This window comes from Vombatus ursinus, unplaced genomic scaffold (assembly GCF_900497805.2).
Source record: "Vombatus ursinus unplaced genomic scaffold, bare-nosed wombat genome assembly UNPS02014793.1, whole genome shotgun sequence".
Lineage (NCBI taxonomy): Eukaryota > Metazoa > Chordata > Mammalia > Diprotodontia > Vombatidae > Vombatus > Vombatus ursinus.
In genome coordinates, this window is record NW_020954571.1 from 6,283,222 (window position 1) to 6,304,486 (window position 21,265).

Here is a 21,265-nt window from a genome sequence, read left to right on the forward strand (position 1 = left end):
TCCCTCCCTTCTGCACCTAGCACAGTACTCTACACACAGTCAACACTTCATGAATTATTTTTGTGAAAGGAAGAAAGGAAGGGAGAAAGGGAGGGAGGGAAAGAGAGAAAAGAAAACAGAATGGATAGGAGGGATGGAGGGAGGAAGGAAGAAGGAGATGAAGCCTAAAGTACTACAATATATGAACTTGTGAGACTGATTTGTTAAATCCAGGATTAACAGTCTTGTTAATGAGAACTGTCTACTCTAAAGAGGTCTCCTTAGCAGTTATGGCCTCTTTCTTAACATATGGTTTGGATCATTTTTCCTTGTGGATGGTCTTTTGAGTTCAAAAAATCTTTCTCTAAATGGGCCCAGTGGTAATAAATCTTTATCCTTTGAGGGTGGATTTATTTTAGGAAGCAAACACAAATCAGTCGGAACCATCTTTAGAGACTGGAGTAGGTGATCACTGGGCCACAATGAATAGGTTAGAAACATGATGTGCCTGACCATGAAGTCCAAATTGATTTCCTTGTATGATTTATGGATTGACCCTCAGAACAGTCTGAACAAGGGCAACGTCATGTGAATCAGTATCTAGTATCCCAAAGAGATGTCTTTAAAGGACAATTTTCATTTAGTGTGCAAATTCTAACACAGAAAAGCACATGCAGATTTATTATGTTGCTCCTATCATTTGGAAAGTGTTTGAGGGATACTTCTTGAAACAGTACCTGTCTTCATTTTTGCTAGAGCATTTCTTCATTCTCTTGTGAATCAAAATGCCCAAAACTTATATGTGCAAATGAGGTGTTTTTTTTTAACTAAGATGCAAAATTTGTTCCTACTATTTTGCCAGAGTATAGCTCATCTAGTAGCTCTAGTAGAGTGTAAACTCCTTGAGGGCAGGAGCTATTTCACTTTTGTCTTTGAATTCCCAAGTACCCAGGACAGTACCTTCCAAATACAGCCTTAGGAATTTAACACATCTTTATTGAATTGGTCTGGGAGTCAAAAAGTAACCTGGCAATTAGCTCAGAAATGAGTTCGGCACTTTAGCTTGTGAATGTCAAAGGAGCAACTCTGCACTTTACATTTGCAACTGTACCTCAGATTCTGTTCTAGATTCCAGATTGGGGTGTCTCAGCCTTGTGGATAAATAGGGAATGTGTCCTATCCTGGGATTAAACAGTTTCTTGCTCCTGGATCCTGACCTTCAAATAAAAGTGTGTCATTATACCTTAAGTAGAGAATTTCATGTGCCCAAGCACAACTGTAAAACAAAACAAAACAAAACAGAACAAAACAAAACAAAAGAAATGCCTTAGTCAGGACCATGGATAGAGCTGACCAACCTTATTCTATCCCAGCTCTGACAGTAGGTTTATGACCATGAAGACACTTCACTTCTCAGTTACTTCATCCGTAAAATGATGATGATGATGACAACAACAATGATGAAGAGGATCATGATAAAATAACGATGATGAAAAAAAGACAGTAACTACTCATCTCACAGGATTGTGAGAAAACAGCTTTATGAACCTGAAAGAACTACAGAAATAAGTTTTGTTGTTTTTATTGAACTGAAACCACTTCCTGAATTGCCTTTTCCTACAGCTCTTGACAGATTATTGTTGTCATTTGTAGAATTGACTGTCATGAGACATCATGACAATGTTTTAACAGGAAGGGACTGGTATTAAAAAAAAGTACAGGAATTCCTCACTTCTCATTCCCACTGCTTTCCCTTACACAGATTTCATACTTAAGCCAATCTCTGTGCTTTGCTCATGATGTCCCCTCCATCTGGAATGCCCTATCTGATTCCTTATGCTGATTCTGAATTCTACCCATTCTTCAGGGCCCATTCCAGGACTACTCCAGTCCAAGATAATTTTTGCACCTCAGAATCTGCACATACCACTGTGTTATTATCTTTTAGTTTCCTGTACATAATTCTCACCTCCCCAACTAGACAAGAGAACCATATCTCCTTCTCTTGTCTCCCCCACATCACTGGATATATAGTGTGTATGTGTTTGTAAAGACTGATTGGTTACTTTCTGAGGGCAAGAACATTTGCTCTTCCAACACCTGGTATAAAGCCTCACACATAGTAGGTGCTTAGTAAAAGTAGGCACTTAGTAAAAGGCTCCTCACTGCTGCAAGCCAATTTTTAAAAATTTATCTATGATTGACTTTCTATTATACCACAGCAGCTATTCCAAATGTGTTCTCCTCTCAAGACATTCACAGTACAACTTTCTCTCTCTCTCTCTCTCTCTCTCTCTCTCTCTCTCTCTCTCTCTCCCTCTCTCTCTCTCTCTCTCTCTCTCTCTCTCTCTCCCTCTCTCTCTTTCTCTATCTTTCTATCTCAGCAGAGGACTTTCCTCACCTTTCATTGAAAAAGTTAAGGTCATCCATCTTGAGCTCCCTCTCCTCCTCATTTCAAGTAATTGAAATCACACCCATTGTCCTGCTTCTTCATTGCTACATTTTAAGATGATTAGCTGATACTTCTTGTCAATGTCAATCCCTCTATTTGTGTCCTTGATCCCATCTGCCCTTTCCCTAATTTTTCATCTGTCTATGGGCTTCTTCCCTGCTGCTTTCAAATGTACCCGCACCTTCTACATCCTTCAAAAACTTTCAGTAGGGAGGCAGCTAGGTGGCACAGTGGATAGAGCACTAACCCTGAATTCAGGAGGACCTGAGCTCAAATCCGGCCTCAGACACATAACACTTACTAGCTGTGTGACCCTGGGCAAGTCACTTAACCCCATTACCTAGCTAAAAAAAAAAAAAAAGGAAAAAAAACTTTCAGTAGGGGGCAGCTAGGTGGCACAGTGGATAGAGCTCCAGCCTTGGAGTTAGGAGGACCTGAGTTCAAATCTGGTGTCAGACATTTGACACTTACTAGCTGTGTGACCCTGGGCAAGTCCCTTAACTCAGATTGCCTCACCAAAAAAAAAACCCTTTCAGTTGACCCTATGATCCCAAGCTCTCTTCTTATATCTTTCCTAAATAAAATTCCTAAATAAAACTGTCTACACTTGTTGCCTACACTTTCTCACCTCCCACTCACCTCTAAGCTCCTTGTAATCTGGCTTCTGTCCCCACCACTCAACTGAAACTGCTCTCTCCAAAGTTACCAGTAACATTACTACTGCAAAATACAACCATTCCTCAGTCCTCATCTTTCTTGACCTCATTATCCTTTTGACATGGTAGACCGCCTCTCCTTCTGTCCCTGATTTTTTGTGATATTGCACTGTCCTGGTTCTCTTTCTGTCTGTCAGACCTATCTTTCTTAATCTCTTTTGTGGGATCACTATCCATATCTTTCCTTCATTCAACAAGCATTTATAAAATGCCTACTTTGTGTCAGACAGAGTACTAGGCAAGATGTCCAGATTCCAGGGAATCTCCATTTGAGGAAGTATGTACTCCAGTCACGCTCACTTCAAACTTGGCTCTAGCTCCATAACTCCCTGGACTACTTAAACTTCTTGAAGATAATAATGGTCTTTCTTTTTCCTTGTTTTTGTATTCCTGTCATCTATGTAGATGACTCCTGAAACTACATACGCAGTCTTTTCTTTCTCCTGAGCTCCAGGCTCCCATCTCCAAATTCCTTGAAGACAGGGGCAATACTTCAGACGTAGTAAGTGCTTTATGAATATTCTATCTATTTATCCACTTCTATCTACTTAACTATCTACACACTGGGGTTACAAAAATAAAAAACAAAAACAAAAAAAGTCCCTACCTTCAAGGAATTTATATTCTACAGTATTATGTCCTATTCCCCGTGCATTGTTATACTCCCAGGCTCTGTTCTGGGCCCTCTCCTTTTCTCTCTCTTCTCTCTAACCTTTTCAGCCTTAATGGATTAAACCAATATCTCTATATAGATGACTCCTGAAACTATATGCCCAGCCTTTTCTGTCTACTGAGCTCCAGGCTCCCATCTCCAAATGCCTGCTCGATATCTTTACTGGATGTCCCATATGCATCTGAAACATATCCAAAAGAGAAGTCATCTTCCCCCCTAAGCCCACTGCTCCTCCAAATTTCTTTATTTCTATCCAGATTATCATCATTCCTATAGTCATAAAAATTCATAACCTAGGAAGTATCCTTGATTTTTCATTTTCATTTACCTTCCACTTGCAACTCCCACCAAATGCAAATGGTTGCCAAATCTTGTACATTCAACTTCCTTAACATCTCCTGTGTTTATCTTCTTTTCTCCAATCATGCCATAACTACTCTAGTCTAGGCTCTCATCTTCTTTCATTTGGATTATTTTAATCACCCCATAGTTGGTCTCCCTGCATCCAGACTCTCCCTTTCTCTCCAATCCATCGGATGGCTCTACAAGGCTGCCAAAATGATATTCCTAAAGCACAGGTCTGACCATGTCACTCTCTTACTCAAAAAGCTTCAGTGGCTCTCCATTACCTATATAGTTAAATATAAACACCTCTGCCCTATAAAGGCCCTTACAATCTGGCTGTAGCCTGTCTTGCCAGGCCCATTACATATTCCTTCCCTTCACATATTCTCTACTTGAGACAAGTTGGCCTACTGACTGTTTCTCGAACATATTCTATCTTTTGCTTGTGGGCCTTTTCACCAGTTGTCCTCCCATACAAGTAATGCACTTTCTTCTCACCTTAGCCTCTTGGAACCCCTCACTTCTTTCAAGTCTCAGCTCAAGTGCCATCTCCTTCATAAGTCCTTTCATCATTCCTTCAGGTGATAAGGCTTTCCCATAGAAATTACTGTGTATTTTTTAAACCTATTTTTACTTACCTGTGATTATATTGTACCTTCCTTTCCCTAAAGAATGTAAGTTCCTTGAAGGCAGGAGCTGTCTTACTTTTGTATTTGAATCCTCATTGTCGAGTATAGTGTTTGACACTTAGTAGGTACTTAATAAATGCTTGTTGATTAATTGATTGATTGTACATTTGGGTGTCTCTCTGCACATAGAGATGAATCTTGTGAATCTGAGTTGCTGTGTCGAAGGAAGGAATATTCTCAAATCCCATTCTAACCCTTGTAGGCTTCAAGGTTTTTATATTTGTGCTAAAGAGAAGGGTATAAAGAGCTTTCTTCAGTACACCCTTGCCCTTTCCTCCATTTCTCAGTGCTCTATGTCTTCCCTACCTGCCCAGCTCCACCAAGAAATTCTCTCGATGGGGCTGAGCCAAGAAAGGGGAAGGACAGAGAGACTTGGTCATATCCCCAGCAGTTAACAGCACAGAGATTGTGACCAGGTGACACTCTGGTGGTGTTTGATCAAAGGGGCTGATGTGTATAGACATCTTGTTTCCTAAGGAGGGTTCAGTGTATGGGTAGAAGGGCCATATGCCTGTGTCTTTGTGGTATCTGGGAAACAGAATGTCAGCTAGAAGATTATATTAAAGTGATGGCTATGAAGAGAGTCTGAAAAATGTGAGTCTCTAGGAGAGGGAAAGGTCATAAGAATAGAAGCAGGGGACTCTGTTGCTCTTATAGAACAGAGGGGAAGGGTTGATTTGATACAGTAAGGTCACCCCATCATTTCTGATCTCCAGAGACAAGCCTCCACCCACCATCCCCACCTAGGTGACAACAGGGAATGTGGGGAGAATAATAAGGCCCTTCCATTGCCCTTCTTGCTCCCACCTCAGTAATAATACCTACTAGAACCTCTTAATAGGCTTATTCCAAGCCCAAACATCTCTCTTCCCCTCTGACCCCTATAGCACTGACTATCTATCCCACTCATTTCACACTGAGCACAGCCTAATTGAGGTTTCATATTATTATCTATAAATCTCTTCTCCCTTAGAATAACTTTAAGATACAAGAAGACAGGATCCAAAGCTTACATGTTTCTATGTCCCTCCAAAGCAACAAAACAGGTCGGGGTCTATTGTGGAGGTTTGGTAAGTACTGCCATGATATTGACAATGATTCTACACCTACAACTCCATCACTCGCACAGATGTCAGCCTTTCCTGATGGACATAGGAAAATTGTTTCCTCTGTTATATTTCTCTGAGAGTTTAGTCAGTTAACTCTTACAGGTCCAGTTGAGCTTGACAGTGAAGTCAGCAAGCATTTATTAAGAACTACTGTATGGATTTCACAGGGGGTGGAGCCAAGATACAGGGACTTGCTGGAGCTCTCTCCCAAACCCCTCCAAACACCTTTACATAATGCCCCAAAACAAATTCTAGAGTGACAGAAGCCAAAAAAAGGACAAAGCAAAGCAATTTTCCAGTCCAAAGCAACTTAGAAGGCTGGCAGGATAGGTCTGTTGCACCAATGTGAGAGTGGAGCACAGTCCAACACAGGCCATGCCAGTACAGACTGCCCCCCCCAAAACCAGGAGCAGGCCTTGAGGGCAACTGAATCAGCTGCAGCAGTAGCAGTTAGGGGACCTTTCAGTCCACAGGTGGTAAAGCGGTCAGACCACTGGTCAGAAGGAGATTACAGGGATCCCTTTGCTGGCACTGAGGGCAGGACTCTGTTACATTGCCCATACTTGGATCTGAGTCACAGTCCTGGGTCTCAGTCCCAGGGACAGAAGGAGCACTAGCACAGCAGGACTCACAGCTGCAGTGGAATAGGGACCCTCCTCATGGTACCAGGGTAGAAAAGAGTGCTCGTGGTCACTCATAGACCAGTGCACAGTATAGGAGCATAGTATAGTAAACACACAGTATAGTAAACACACCTCTCCCTAAATCATATCACTTGGGAAGAACTAAAAACTTACATGTCACCAGAATTACCTCTGAAAATATCTGCACAAAAAACCTGAACTTTGGGATAGTGCCCCCTCCACTCCAGAAGCAAAGCCCCACTTTAGCATAGAGTTAAAAGTCAAGAATTAGGCTGGAAAATGAGCAAACAGCAGAAAAAGATCCTGACTATAGAAAGTTACTATGGTGACAGGGAAGATTGAAACACAAACTCAGAAGAAGACAATGAAGTCAAAACTCCTGTATCCACTGCCACAAAGAAAAATATGAATTGGCCCTAGGCCATGGAGGAGCTCAAAAAGGATTTTTAAAATAAAGCAGGAGAGGTAGAGGAAAAATTAGGAAGAGAAGTGAGAGTGACACAAGAAAATCATGAAAAAATAGTCAATAACTTGATAAATTCAAAAAGAAATATTCAAAAAATACTGAAGAAAACAACATCTTAAAAACAGAATAGGTCAAATAGTAAAAGAGGCACAGAAATCCAATGAAGAGAAAAATGCCTTAAAAAGCAGAATTGGCCAAATGGAAAAGAAGGTACAAAAACCCACTGAAGAAAAGAACTCCTTTAAAAGTGGAATTGGCCAAATGGAAAAGGAGGTACAAAAGCTCACTGAAGAAAATAATTCCTTAAAAATCAGAATCAGGCAAGTGGAAGCTAGTGGCTTTCTGAGACATCAAGAAACAACAAAACAAAATCAAAAACATGAAAAAATAAAAGAAAATGTTAAATATCTCATTAGAGAAACAATCAACCTGGAAAATAGATCCAGGAGAGATCATTTAAGGATTATTTTACTACCTTGAAAACCATGATTAATAAAAAAGGCCTAGATATCATCTTTCAAGAAATTATCAAGAAAAACTGCCCTGATATTCTAGAACCAGGGGGTAAAATAAAAATTGAAAGAATCCATTGATCACTTCCTGAAAGAGATCCCAAAATGAAAACTCCCAGGAATATTATAGCCTGATTCCACAGCTCCCAGGTCAAGAAGAAAATATTGCAAGCAGCCAAAAACAAACAATTCAACAATTGTGGAGCCACAGTCAGGATAATACAAGATTTAGCAGTTTCTACATTAAAGGATTGAATGGCTTGGAATATGATATTCCAGAGGGCAAAAGAACTAGAATTACAACCAAGAATCACTTACTCAGTAAAACTAAGTATAATTTTTTTTGGGGGGTGGGGGTGGATATTCAATGAAATTGAGGACTTTCAAACATTCCTAATGAAAAGACCAGAGTGGAATAGAAAATTTGACTTTCAAATACAAGATTCAAATGTAGCATAAAAAGGTAAACAAGAAAGAGAAATCATAAGAGATTCAATTAGGTTAAACTATTTACATTCCTGCATGGTGAAATGATACTTATAATTCCTAAAAACTTTCTTATTATTAGGACAGTTAGAAGGAGTATACACAGAGGCTATGGGTGTGGGCTGAATATTATGGGATGATATCTAAAAAAATAAAATTAAGGGTAAAGAGGAATGCACTGAGAGAAGGGGAAAGGGAGAGCTGAAATAAGGTAAATTATGTGACATAAAAGAGGTCCAAAAGAGATTTTACAGTGTAGGGAAAGATGAGGGAAGTGGAGGAGGGGGAACATGAACCTTACTCTCATCAGAATTGGCTCAAAGAGGGAATAATGTACACACTCAGTTGGGTATAGAAATCTACCTTACCATACAGGAAAGAAGGAGGTAAGAAGATAAGAGAAGTGGGGAGGCTGGTAGAAAGGGGAGAAGATTGGGAGAGGTAAAAGTCTGAAGTAAAACACTTTGGAGAATGAACAGGGTGAAAGGAGAGGGAGTAGGATAAATAGGGGGAAAATAGGATGAAGGCAAATACATAGTAATCACTACTGTGAATAAAAATTTATAGCAAGTTTCTCTGATAAAGACCTCATTTCTCAAACATACGGAAAATTGAGTCAAATTTATAGAAATAAGAGCCATTCCTCATTGACAAATGGTCAAAGGATATGAACAGGCAGTTTTCAGATGAAGAAATTGAAGCTGTCTATAGTCACATGAAAAAATGCTCTAAATTACTATTGATTAGACAAATGCAAATTAAAACAACTCTGAGCTACCACCACACACCTATCAGATTGGCTAATTTGACAGAAAAGGAAAATGACAAATGTTGGAGGAGATATGGGAAAATTAAAATATTAACGCACTGCTGGTGAAGTTGTGTACTGATTTAACCATTCTGGAGAGCAACTTGGAACTATGCCCAAATGGCTATAAAACCACGCACACCCTTTGATGCAGAAGTACCACTACCAGGTTTGTATCCCAAAAAGATAAAAAAATACAAAAATATTTATAGTAGCTCTTTTAGTGGTAGCAAAAAATTGAAAATTGAGAGGATGTCCATCAATTGGGGAATGGCTGAACAAGTTGTTGTATATGATTGTGATGGAATACTATTTGCTCTAAGAAACAACAAGCAGGATGCTCTCAGATAAACCTGGAAAGACTTACATGAACTGATGCAAAGCGAAATGAGCAGAACCAGGAGAACATTGTACACAGTAACAGCAATATTATATGATGATCTACTGTGAATAACTTAGCTATTCTCAACAATACAATGATCCAAGACAACTCTGAAGGACTTATGACAAAAAATGCTATCCACTTCCAGAAAAAAGAACTGGTAGAGCCTGAATGCAGATCAAAGATACCTTTTCTTTATTTTGGGTTTTTTTCTGTGTTTTCTTTCATATCACGACTTACATGGAAATGTGTTTTGCATGACTATACACGTATAACCTATGTCAAATTACTTGCCTTCTCAATGAAGGGGAAAGGGGAGGGAGGGTGAGAAAGAATTTGGAACTCAAAATTTGAAAAAAAAATGTTAAAACTGTTTTTACATGTTATTGGAGAAAATTTAAATATTAATTTTTTTTTTTTTTTACAAAAGAACTACTATGTACCAGGCACTGTGCTTTTCAATGCAGATACAAAGAAAGGCAAAAATACAATCCTTGCCCACAAGGAACTTACTTTAATGAGGGAGAAAATGTTAAATGTTAAAAACACTAAAGGAGTGAGGACGAAAATGAAGAAAGGGATAATGACAAGAACAGGCAGCAGGGTTATGAAGGTAAAGGGAACAGGTGAGTTCTTCTGTACATTTTCTTCTTTCCTAAAAGTCCTATGAGGTAAAGGTCGAGTGACAGGTCCAAGAATGACAAACAGCATAGAGCAAAATTGGGATCTCTGACTCAAAAACCATCTTTCTTTCATCTACTTTTGTTCTTGGGAGTCAAGCAACCAATAGACTGAATCTGTAGCCAAGGTCCCAGGCAGCCCTGGGTCTTAATTAGAAGCCTCGTGACTCTAGGGTCCTGCCTTGGGTGCCTTCTCTAAGCATAGGTTTCCTGAGAGCCTGAAGGAACAGCTCAATGGGAGTAGCAGTCCCTGTACCTCCTAAACCAAGGGTTCTTAATCTAGGTTCTGTAGGCTCCATGGATAGATTTCAGAGGGTCTGTAAATCTGGATGGATACACACACACACACACACACCTTTATATTCACTAAGTTTTGGTTTCCCTGGTAATCATACATATTTTATTTTTTGCATTCGAAGACTTTATTCTGAGAAGGAGATCCATGACATAGAAAATAAGTTTAAGAACTCCTGTCCTAAACCATTTACTAGAGGAGTTTGGAGAAGGAACTGCACCTAGATTTCCATGAAGTCTAGCCCTTGTTTGCCCTTAAGGCAATTCTTTGGAGGTTGGCTGAGAAATGGCATCCAGGGGAGAGGCAATTGAATGCAAAATCTAAATCTGATTCTGCTCTCAGCCTTCTCACTCTCCATCCCAAGGAAACGAAGAGTTTCTCTTGCTGCCCTCCTGTGGCCTAGATTGGGATCACACCTTTGACGACAGGAGACTGGCAATGAGCATTAGGAAATACCACAGTAGCATTTCACCTCAGGGTTCAGTTGCTAGAATAAAACCAAGACATTCATCAGCACAAATCCAGCACTAAATGTCCTTGTCATTTAAAAAAAGATCTTGGCAATGAATGTGTGTAAAGCGGAAGGGAGAGTCAGGTCACCTGCTCCCCACTCACTTCCTTTTAACTAGTCCTGGCTCCACCAGTTGTCCTGGTGAGTCTCAGGGCCAACATTCCTGAAACTGAAGTCAATTTCCTCTTCCCAAACTCTGTCTCTCTCTCTCAGCTTCCCCTTCTCTGTTGATGGTACCACCAAAGCCACAACTAGGTGCTATAACTGGGGCTTTACCCTCAGAGGCCAAAATTTAGAGGATGCTGACTTCTGATTAACTCTAGGTACCACCATCCTTCCAATTGCCCAGGTTTGAAACCTCTAAGTCATCTTTGATTCTCCCCTTTCTCTCCCTTATACATTCATCAGTTGGTATCAGTTGTCATGTCTACTTTCACAACATTTCCCAGTGCTCCCAGCAGCTTCCAATGACTCCCAAAGAAGTTCACCCTCCTTTCTACTAGCAATAACAGCACTGTATTTCTGACCCTTGTTTCCTCTGTCTTGCCTTTACAGAGCTCTAGGCCTCCCTGTTTGACCTCTTCTATGCACTTATCTCATTCTACCATGTATTATAATTATTTACTTACCTCTCATCCTCCTTCAGTTTAGATTGTAATAATAATAGCTTACATTTCTCCAGTGTTTTAAGGTTCAGAAAATTTTCTCTTCACACAAAACCTGTAAGGTTAAGTAGTACAATTATCCCCATTTTACAGGAGTGTACAATCAAGGCTCCAAGAGGTGAGCTGTCCACGATCACTCATCTAACAAGTGTTACACTTGGAATTTAATCTGTGGATAGAGTGAAGTGGATAGAGCACAGGACCTAGAGTCAGGAAGACCTGAGTTTAAATCTGACCTCAGACACTTCAGAACTTAACTTCTTTCTGCCTCATTTTTCTAAACTATAAAGTGGAGATAATAATATCTACTTCCCAGGGTTGTTGCAAGGGTCAGATGAGATATTTGTTAAAGTGCTTAGCACAGTGCCTAGCACATAGTAGGTGATCAATAAATGCTTGTTCCCTTCCACCACCACCCCTAGTCTACTACCTCTAAGTTTAGGGCTTTGTCAGCTACACTTGAGAGCAATGACCTTGCAATTTTTCATCTTTGCATGGACCACCACCATGGACAAAGTGAACACTTACTAAATAGTTGTTGGATTCATTTTTAGTTGTTGAATTAGTGCTGCATAATCTTTTATGTATCTCTAATTGGTCTCTGGGAGCTTCTCCTACTCTGGTTGCTACAAATGCTTTCTACTCTCCTTCATTCCATAATCTGAGATACCGTGGTGCAATGGGAAGAGAGATGATCAGAGGACAAGGCTTTGAGTTCTAGCTTTACCACTTGTTTGAACTGGAGCAAATCACTTAATCTCTATGTTCCTCTATTTCTTCATCTGTAAAATGAAGAGGTTGGACTAAATGACTTCTAAGATCCCTCTCAGCTCTAAATATATGATCTCATGATCCCTCCATCCTAACTCTCTATTCACGACCTCACTTCTGACTTTCCTAAGACCACAAGGCCACTCCATTTATCCTTCACCTCTGTCTCTCTGTTATTCCTAAACCTGACCCTTCCCCCAGTAGTCTGGATCTCATGCCCTATTTATTCATCTTCAGCTTCTTTCTCTCTCCTGGCTCCTTTCTCTCAGCTTAATAAATCATCAAATTTCTCCATTTTAAAACCATCACAAGCCCAGCAAACATTGCCTTGACCCTAGTAGCTGCTTCTTCCTCCCAACCTTCCTTTGATTGCCAAATATACCTACTGTCTCATTTCCTCATCACCCATTCACTCCTTATCTTACTTCAATCTGGCTTCTGTCTTCAACATTTAGCCAACACTTCTCTCTCAAAGAAAGCAATGATATAATAACCAAATCCATTGACCTTTTCTCATCTTAATCTTCCTTGACCTCTCTAAAGCATTTAGCACTGATGATCATCTCTTCCCTTGGCTTCCTTGTACTATAATGTTCTGATTCTGCTCCTATCCTCCTCTGACTTCTCTGCTGACTCCTATTTCTCTTCCTGCTCCCTACCAGCAAGCATTCCACAAGACTCAGTGTTTAGCCCTCAGATCTTATTGACCTATCTGCTCTCCCTGTGTTGGAAATCTCATCTCCTCTGAGCTTCAATGAGCACCTCTTTGTGGCCCACTCTGGAAACATTCCCAAACTGGAACTCTCTCTCCTGAGCTTTACTTCCATACCTTCAACTGACCATTAGCTATGTTGTACCTCCAATGTCCTGTCATTATCTCAAACTCAACATTTTAAAAACCCCATAAACAAGATTTGCCTCTCAACTTCCTTATTTCTGTGAATAACATTAGTTATTCAGGTTCAAAACCTCAGTTACCAACTCTTCCCTCATACTCAATCCTAATAGCCAATCAGTCAGAAGGACCTCACATTTATTCCTATACAATTCATGTACAATCCCTACTTTCCATATCCATTGCCACTCCCCTAATCTAGACCCAAATTACCTCCTATCTGTATTACCATAACTACTTCCAGTTGGTCTAGATGCCCCTACCTCAAATCTCTTCCCCCTCCAATCCATCCCATAGTGTTCTTAGATTAGTCGATTTCATAATGCCACTCCCCAGCTCAAAAATCTTCAGTGGTTCCCAACTACCCAACAAGATAATGTCTGCACTCATTAGCCTGGCATATACAGCTTTCTAAACTCTACCCATGGTGACTTCTTGGAAATGTAAAGGAATCAGGAATGAGTTCACCAAATAACTTCATGGAGAATACTTAATCAGATCTTGTCTTCTTTTCCTAATTTACCCCTCCACTCAAAAACTGCTCTAGACAAAACGATAGCTATTTACTGTCCTATGAATGTGGCATGTAGAATTCCGTCTCTGTCCTTTTGCTCAAAATGTTTGCCCCCTCTCCAGTTTGTAAGTACTACCTCTCCAACCCACCTACACAGATCAAGCTCCACTTTCTTCATAAAGACTTCCTTGATCAGAATAACCACAGACATCTCCCTTTCTTGTGACCTCCTGCAAAGAGCATGGAGGAGCTCAGCACCATGGAGCTTCCTATAGGTACACAGAGAGCACCATACACACCAGGAACAGTTCAACAACTCAGTTCAGTAAGAATTTATTGAGCACTTTACTAAGTGTTGAACCCAGAGGTGGAAACAAAGATGATCGCATAGGGTGGAGCTCACAGTTTAGTAGGAAGATAAGCAATAAACAATCCTAATACACTGATAGAGTGCAAAAGGGCCCCAGAGGTGCAAAGTACAATCGGAGTCCTGAAAGATGGGAAACATATACACCCACTTGCATTGGATTTTGTCTTATCTATGTCCTCTATATCCTGGTTGAAGGAATGGTTTCAGGAGAGTGCAATAAGAAAAGCAAGATATTAATGAATTCGGAGTTCTATTTCCCCCACCCCCAAACCCAACGAATAGAGTTCACGGGCTGAGACCACGCCCATGAATCCATAGGGATAGGGGTATAGGGTATTGAGGAGGCAATGATTCCTCCCAACACGCGGACCCATAAAATGGCATAACCTCCAGTCCCTCGCCCTACGTAGACACCCCCCTTCCCCTAGAAAAGCTGGGGAACTCGCAGATACGCAGTCGCAGTCCCCAGAATCTGCACTTAGCCCTGGGAGCTCCGAAGTTCACAGGGGAAAAGTTGTTTAAAAAAGGAAGTGGTTAAGTCACCGTACTTTGCTCTCTCTCCTCGCACTGTCACAACTCCTCGCACCGTCACAACACCTCCCCGTCCCTTCAACCACCATACACACTTGCGCGCGCACCACACACACACACACAAACACTCACTTCACAGATACAAGCGCCACATACATGTACAATTCTTTCACGTACACAGATACTCTCGTACACAAGTGTACTTCCCCCTCCACTCCTTCAACTCCAAATACTTCTTACCGTTCAGGTATACTTACGTATAAACACACAAAAACACATACCGCGCCCCCCGCCCCTCCCCCTACACAACGGCAGAATACACGCATGCTCCCACTTGCCAGGTGCAGTGATGAGCTAGGAGAAACCTGACAGAGACTGCCCGAAAGACTGGAGGGGCAGACGCTAAGTGGCGCTGCTCCCCCGCCCTTTGCCTAAGCCCTGGAGGCTCCTTGGGAAGGGACAGAGGCCCCAGCGAGTACTGGAGGTCGGGCTCGGCACTTCCTTCACCTACACCTTGTCTAACAAGGGTCTCCTTCCCCATCTTCCACCTCCCCAACCTGAAGTCCCAAGAAGGGAAAATTGTTGATTCTTGCAACAAATCACAGACCTTTAAGACAACCCCGTCCCGGGCCTACGCTGGGGGCTGCATGTGAGCCGCAGCCTCTCTAGTCTTGAGTAGAAATTCGGAGTAAACGACAATAACCCCAGACCGAAAGCAGAATGCCGGTAAATCGAAGCAATATGCGCAGCTTCAAGGGTCCAGCTACAGCCGCAGCGCACAATGGGAAGGCAATAAGGCAGAACCATGGAGCACACATAGACCTGGGGTTCCAGCACTCACAGCCTCGTGTTTAAAAGCACCCCGAGGTGGAGGGAAGTGCAACCTCTTTGTCGAGGCGGATCACTTGTGGAAACGACAGAAACGCTATTAAAAAAAAAAAACTTGCTTGTTTTTATCCTGATTCTAACAAACACCAAATAAAATTGGACATTTCCACATACATAGTAGAACAGAAAAAGAAGATTGTATCTGAAATTGCAGGTCGCTATTACGGATGGCTAGCTTTTATTTTTTTAAGTATGCAAAAATTAAACCTGTAGCTTTCAGAATTGCCCTTCTTGTCCGAGCTTCTTTCTGGCTTTCCATCAGTTCACTTATCTACATTTAAAAAATGGGTGGGGTACTTCAACGACCCCCTTTTCTTTCTTTTGTTTCTTTGCTACTCTATCCTTATCCCCCTACACGCTACTACCCTTCCCCCCGGGGGAAAAAGACCCACAAAGCCCTGATAATAGCATTGTTACACAAAACAAATTCCCACATTGGATCAATCCGAAAATATCTATTTTACTCTGCTTTTTAAATCTATCCAGAGAAGGCGCTCCTTTTAAAGGAATCCTTCTTAGTAAATGTGATTGAAGTTCTTGCCTTGATCTGATTGAGAGCTTAGACAAACTGTGCTCCGATGCTCCATCCCCCACCTCAAGCCCCCACTGCCTCCCCTTAGCATTTGGAGCTGTAAAGAACTTCAGAAATCCAACAGAACCACAGAAATGGGAACCAGATCCCACCTCAGCCCAAGCTCTAAGGACTCCTGTGGGCTAAGTGATTTCCTTTCCCGGGATTCCCTCAGTGCTACATCTTGGACTCCTCAAGGTGCAGCTGAAAAGGTACTTAGAAATATTTGATTCCATTATGTCCAAAGGACTATAAAACTGTACATACCCTTTGATCCAGCAATACCACCACAATGTCTGTATGCCAAAGAGATTGTAAATATGGAAAAGGACCTACATGTACAAAAAATTTATATATTTATAGCAGCTCTTTTTTGGTGGCCAAGAATTGGAAATTAAGGGGATGCCCATCAATTAGGGAATGGCTGAACAAGCTATGGTATATGAATGTAATGGAATACTATTGTGCTATAAGAAATGATGAGCAGGCTGACTTCAGAAAAACCTGGAAAGATTTGTATGAACTGATGCTGAGTGAAGTAAGCAGAACCAGGAGAATGTTGTACACAATAACAACCACATTGTGTGATGACTAATATTGATAGACTTAACCCTTCTCAGTAATACAAGGATCTAAGACATCTCCAAAGGCCTCATGATGGAAAACACTATCCACATCCAGAGAAAGAACTATGGAGTTTGAATGCAGATTGAAGCATGCTATTTGCTATTTTTTTTCTTCTGTTGTGTTTTGTTTCCTCTTTCTGGTGATTCCTCCTATTAGCTCTAATTCTTACTTACAACATCGCTAATGTGAAAATATGCTTAATGGGAATGTATATGTATAGCCTATATCAGATTTCAAGCTGTCTTGGGGAGGAGGTAGAGAGGGAGGGGGAGAAAAATTTAAAACTAAAAAGTTTTTGGAAGTGATTGTTGATAATTCAAAATAAATCAATTTTAAAAAAAAAGGAAAACCTTCATATCCTAATTAAAAAAAAAAGACAGACCTGGACTTTTGAATTGATGCTGAATGCAGTGAGCAGAACCAGGAGAACAGTGTACACAGTAACTTTAACATTGTACTATGATCAACTATGATAGAATTAGTTCTTCTTAGCAATACAATGATCTAAGACAAGTGAAAAGACTCATGATGGAAAATGCTATCCATATCCAGAGAAAGAACTATGGAATCTAAATGCAGATTGAAGTATACTATTTCACCTTTTTTTTTCTTTCTCCTCGTTTTTCCCTTTTGTTCCGATTCTTCTTTCACAGTATGACTAATGTGGAATGTTTAACATGATTTACATGTATAATCTATATCAGATTGCATACTGTCTTGGGGAGGGAAGAGGGGAGACAGAAAGGGAAAAAAATTTGGACCTCAAAATCTTATAAAAGTGAGTGTTGAAAACTACCTTTACATGTAATTAGAAAAAACAAAATATTATTAAAAGGGAAAAAATATTTTATTCCAATTCCTTCATTGTACAGTTTGGAAAATGAAGGCTCAAAGCAGGGAAGTGAAGGGCCCAAGGTCACACCACAAATTAGTGGCAAAATAAGAATGTCCAGTTAAGTAGTACTAATCTTTTGGGGTGTTAGTTGTCTCCCCAACTTGGGCTGTGAGTTCCAGAAGGGCTTCCTTCATTAATTCTACCAACCTTTACTGAACACTTACTATTCATCACTGTGCTAAATACCATCTTTTATTTGTCATTATGTCTTCCCACCACTCCACAGTACCTATACACACATTTGTTCCATTGACATTGACTTTAGACTTCATGATGGTTTCCTGGGAAGAATAACTTGGGAGGGAATCCTGAAGTGGCTAATCTGGAATTTATCTTACAATTTACCTTTTTGTTTTGTTTAGTTTGTTTTGGTCTTTTTTTTTGAGGTAGTGGAGGGGGGGTGATATTGGGACCAACTCCCCTGCAAGTCCCAGAAACCTGACCTCCCTTTGCTGTATTTAAAAGAGGAAATCCGAGCAATGAAATGGGCCTGATACCACTTCAGGACCCAAGGTCTGGGCTAAAATCACACCTATCTCAGCTATGGAGAGGGAGCCAATCACATAATTAGAAAAGCAGGCCTTCTCTATGAAATGCATTTCTGCTAGAAAGGTCTGTACAGCTGATAAGCCCCAAACCCTGACTTCCCGCAAACCACTCTAACTCCTTAGGAACTCTCTTCCCCAACACGATTCTTTCCAGACAATGAGCTTCTAAACTTGCTAGACAACCTTGCTTTATGCTGCCCCAGGAGTGGCCGAACCTCAGCAGTCACATCTGTATATCGAGATGTTTTGGGAGAATAGTCCTAGGATAGTTGAGAGCTATTTCCCTATGAGTTAATCTATGAGTTGAGGTCAAAATCCATTTGCTGCCTAGTTTCTATCTGCCTAGTCCCCAGATACTTTCTGAGAAGGGAACCCCACCCTTCTTACTCTCCCCTTTTGGCCTGGGGTTGAATGGTAACACCAAGCCTAACTTAGGTGGTTCCTCTTTGTCCTTAGTTAGCTTTGCTGCACAGATCTCTCAGCTCTGCAGCCGGTCTTCAGGTCCTGGGTGAAGGAACATATCTTCCTTCTAGGCCCTACTTCCGCCTTGCCTGTCCTCTGCCTCAGACCTGCTGCTGCTGTCTGGCTGGGCTTTTTTAATGCCTGTGGGGACCTGAGGGGAGGTAGAATCCTTATCTCTCATCTAGAAAGGTCTGCTCCTTCAGTTGAGGGTTTGTAATCTGACATTGTGATTTTTTTTTTCACTCTTGTCCTTCTCTCCTGGGGAGGGGGGGAAGGGAAAGAGATTTGCTGAATCATTTAGGAGGAGGTGGTGGAAGGAGGTGTAGGATAGGACAGAGACAGCTGTGGGGCAGTGATAAAGCCTGACTGAGTCCATGCACAAAAGTCTCTAAAGACAAATTTATAAAAGAAATTCTGGCCTGGCCCTGGTTTTCAGCTAGGATTGCTGAACCCCTTAATATCAACTCCAGGCTTTTTAGTGCTATTCTGCTCTCTGGTCGGGCCTTCCAGCCTTGGTAGATCAAAACTAAGAAACTGATAAAAGTACCTGTGAAGCTAGGCCTTTAGGAAGGGCCCTGCTATCAAGTCTCCAGATTGGGCTCTTCCTGCCACAACCCAGGTTGGATCTGAAAGGTGAGGAAGAGGGAGGGGAGCAGGTTAGGGAGCATCTGTCTGTAGTCATTAAAAGGGTAACATGCCCATAAAGATCAAAAGGTGATAGATTGGAGCTAGAAGAGATCAGAGAGGTCATCTGGTCCAATCCCCTCATTTTATGAATGAGGACCTAGAAAAGCAAGGTGACTTGTCCAAAATACAGATGGTAATTAGCAAAGTGATTACAGGTAGTAATTAGAAAAGCCAGGATGGAAACCTAGAATCTGGGACCCCAAATCCAGCCCTCTTTCCACTGTGTCAGTGACAACTTAATGCAAATTTGTCTTTGACTTTTAAGTTACCGGCACCAGTCCTCCCCAGACAGAACTGCTAAGGCAGGAGCCTGAGTAGTGATTGGAAAAACAGTATTGTCATGGAAGAGGTTAGGAATGGTCCTCACAGCTGAGACTTGCTTTGGGCTCACAGTCTAGAACAGGGGTGGGGAACCTGCCACCTCATCTTGTTCTGTGAAGTTTGGATTCAGTCAAAGGGCCACACTTGAGGACCTAGAGGGCCACATGTGGCCTTGAGAATGTCACATCTGGAAGGAACCTTAGGACCTAGAATGCCAAAGATTGAAGGAACATTAGCACACAGAATATCAGAGCTGAAAGTGACTTTGGAATATGAATGTTGAGCTGAAAGGAACATTAGGATTTAATGGTAAAGTCAACAAGCATTTATTAAGTACTCAGGCTTTGTGCTAAGCCCTGAAGTTACAAAGAAAGGCAAAAAGCAAACATACAAAAAACCTAGACTCTGCTTTCAAAAGCTGTATCATAGTCTAATGAGAGAGACAACCTTCAAACAACTATGTGCAAACAAGATATGTATGGGATAAATTGGACATAATTTCAATAAAATTCAGAAGACTGGGAAAGATTTCTTGCAGAAGGTGGGACTCTAGCTTCGACTTGAAGGAAGCCAGAAGTGGAGACAAGGAAGGAGAGAATTCCAGACAGGGAAGGAGGCAGCCAGTAAAAATGAACAAAATCAGGAGACAGAATGTAGCATGTTACAGAACAGCAAGGAGGCCAGTTTCACTAGTTTGAAGAGTATGTGGGAGGGAATAAAGTGTGAAAAGACTGGAAAGGAAGGAAGGGACCAGGTTATGAAGGGCTTTAAAAGCCCAAAGGATTTAATATTTGATCCTGCAGGTAATAGGGAGCTGTTGAAGTTTATTGAATTGGGGGGTAGGGGGTGACATGATCAGAACTGAACTTTAAGAAGATTAATTTGACAGTTGGACAGAAGATAGACTGAAGTGTAAGATGAGTCAGGGAGGCCAACCAGAAGGCTATGGTAATAATCCAATTGTGAGGCGATGAGGTCCTGTACCAGAGTGTTAGCAGTGTCTGTGGAGATAAGGGAGTGCATATAAAAGACATTTCAAAGCAAAATCATCAGGAATTGGCAATAGATTGGACATGGAGGGTAAGAGAGTGTTTCAAAGTTTCCAGGCCTAGATTTCAAGCTTAGATAACTAGGAGAATGGTGATTTTGACTTTTAATGTCAAAGATTGAGGGGATCTTTGAAAATATATTGGGAGCTAGAAAGAAACAGAACATAGAATATCAGAAGTGGAAGGACTCTGGATCCAAAGTTATCTAAGATAACCTTATCTAAATCCCTAATTTTACCAATGGAATAATTGAGGATGGGAGAGGGGAAATTACTTGTCTTAGGCTACCCCCCTAATTAAAAAGCTAGAACTAAACCCAGGTCTCCTGACTCCTGTTCTATTATTCTTTCCACTGTACGTTGATTTGATTACAGAGGATTTCCTCCTATCCCTCCCCAATAGCTAATAAAGCTGGAATCTATTTACTTGATAAGTATCATTGGAATAAAACATCCTGGCAGTCAGCTTCTTCCAAAACCCAGAAAGTGAGTCCCTCTAGAAAGACCTCCCTGCCTTAGAATGTCTCCAGAATATTCTCTCATATCATAACCACAACTCCCCACCCCCACACCCAACCCTTCATGATCCTAACTGAGTATCCTCACTTCTTCCAAGAATACACGGAGGTGGTGTATGCAGATGGAGTAAATGGATTTTCAGAAGGCCTGGCACTGCCTAGACTGCTCTGCTTCAGCTTCTACCCCCTATTCGAGAGCCCTTCAGA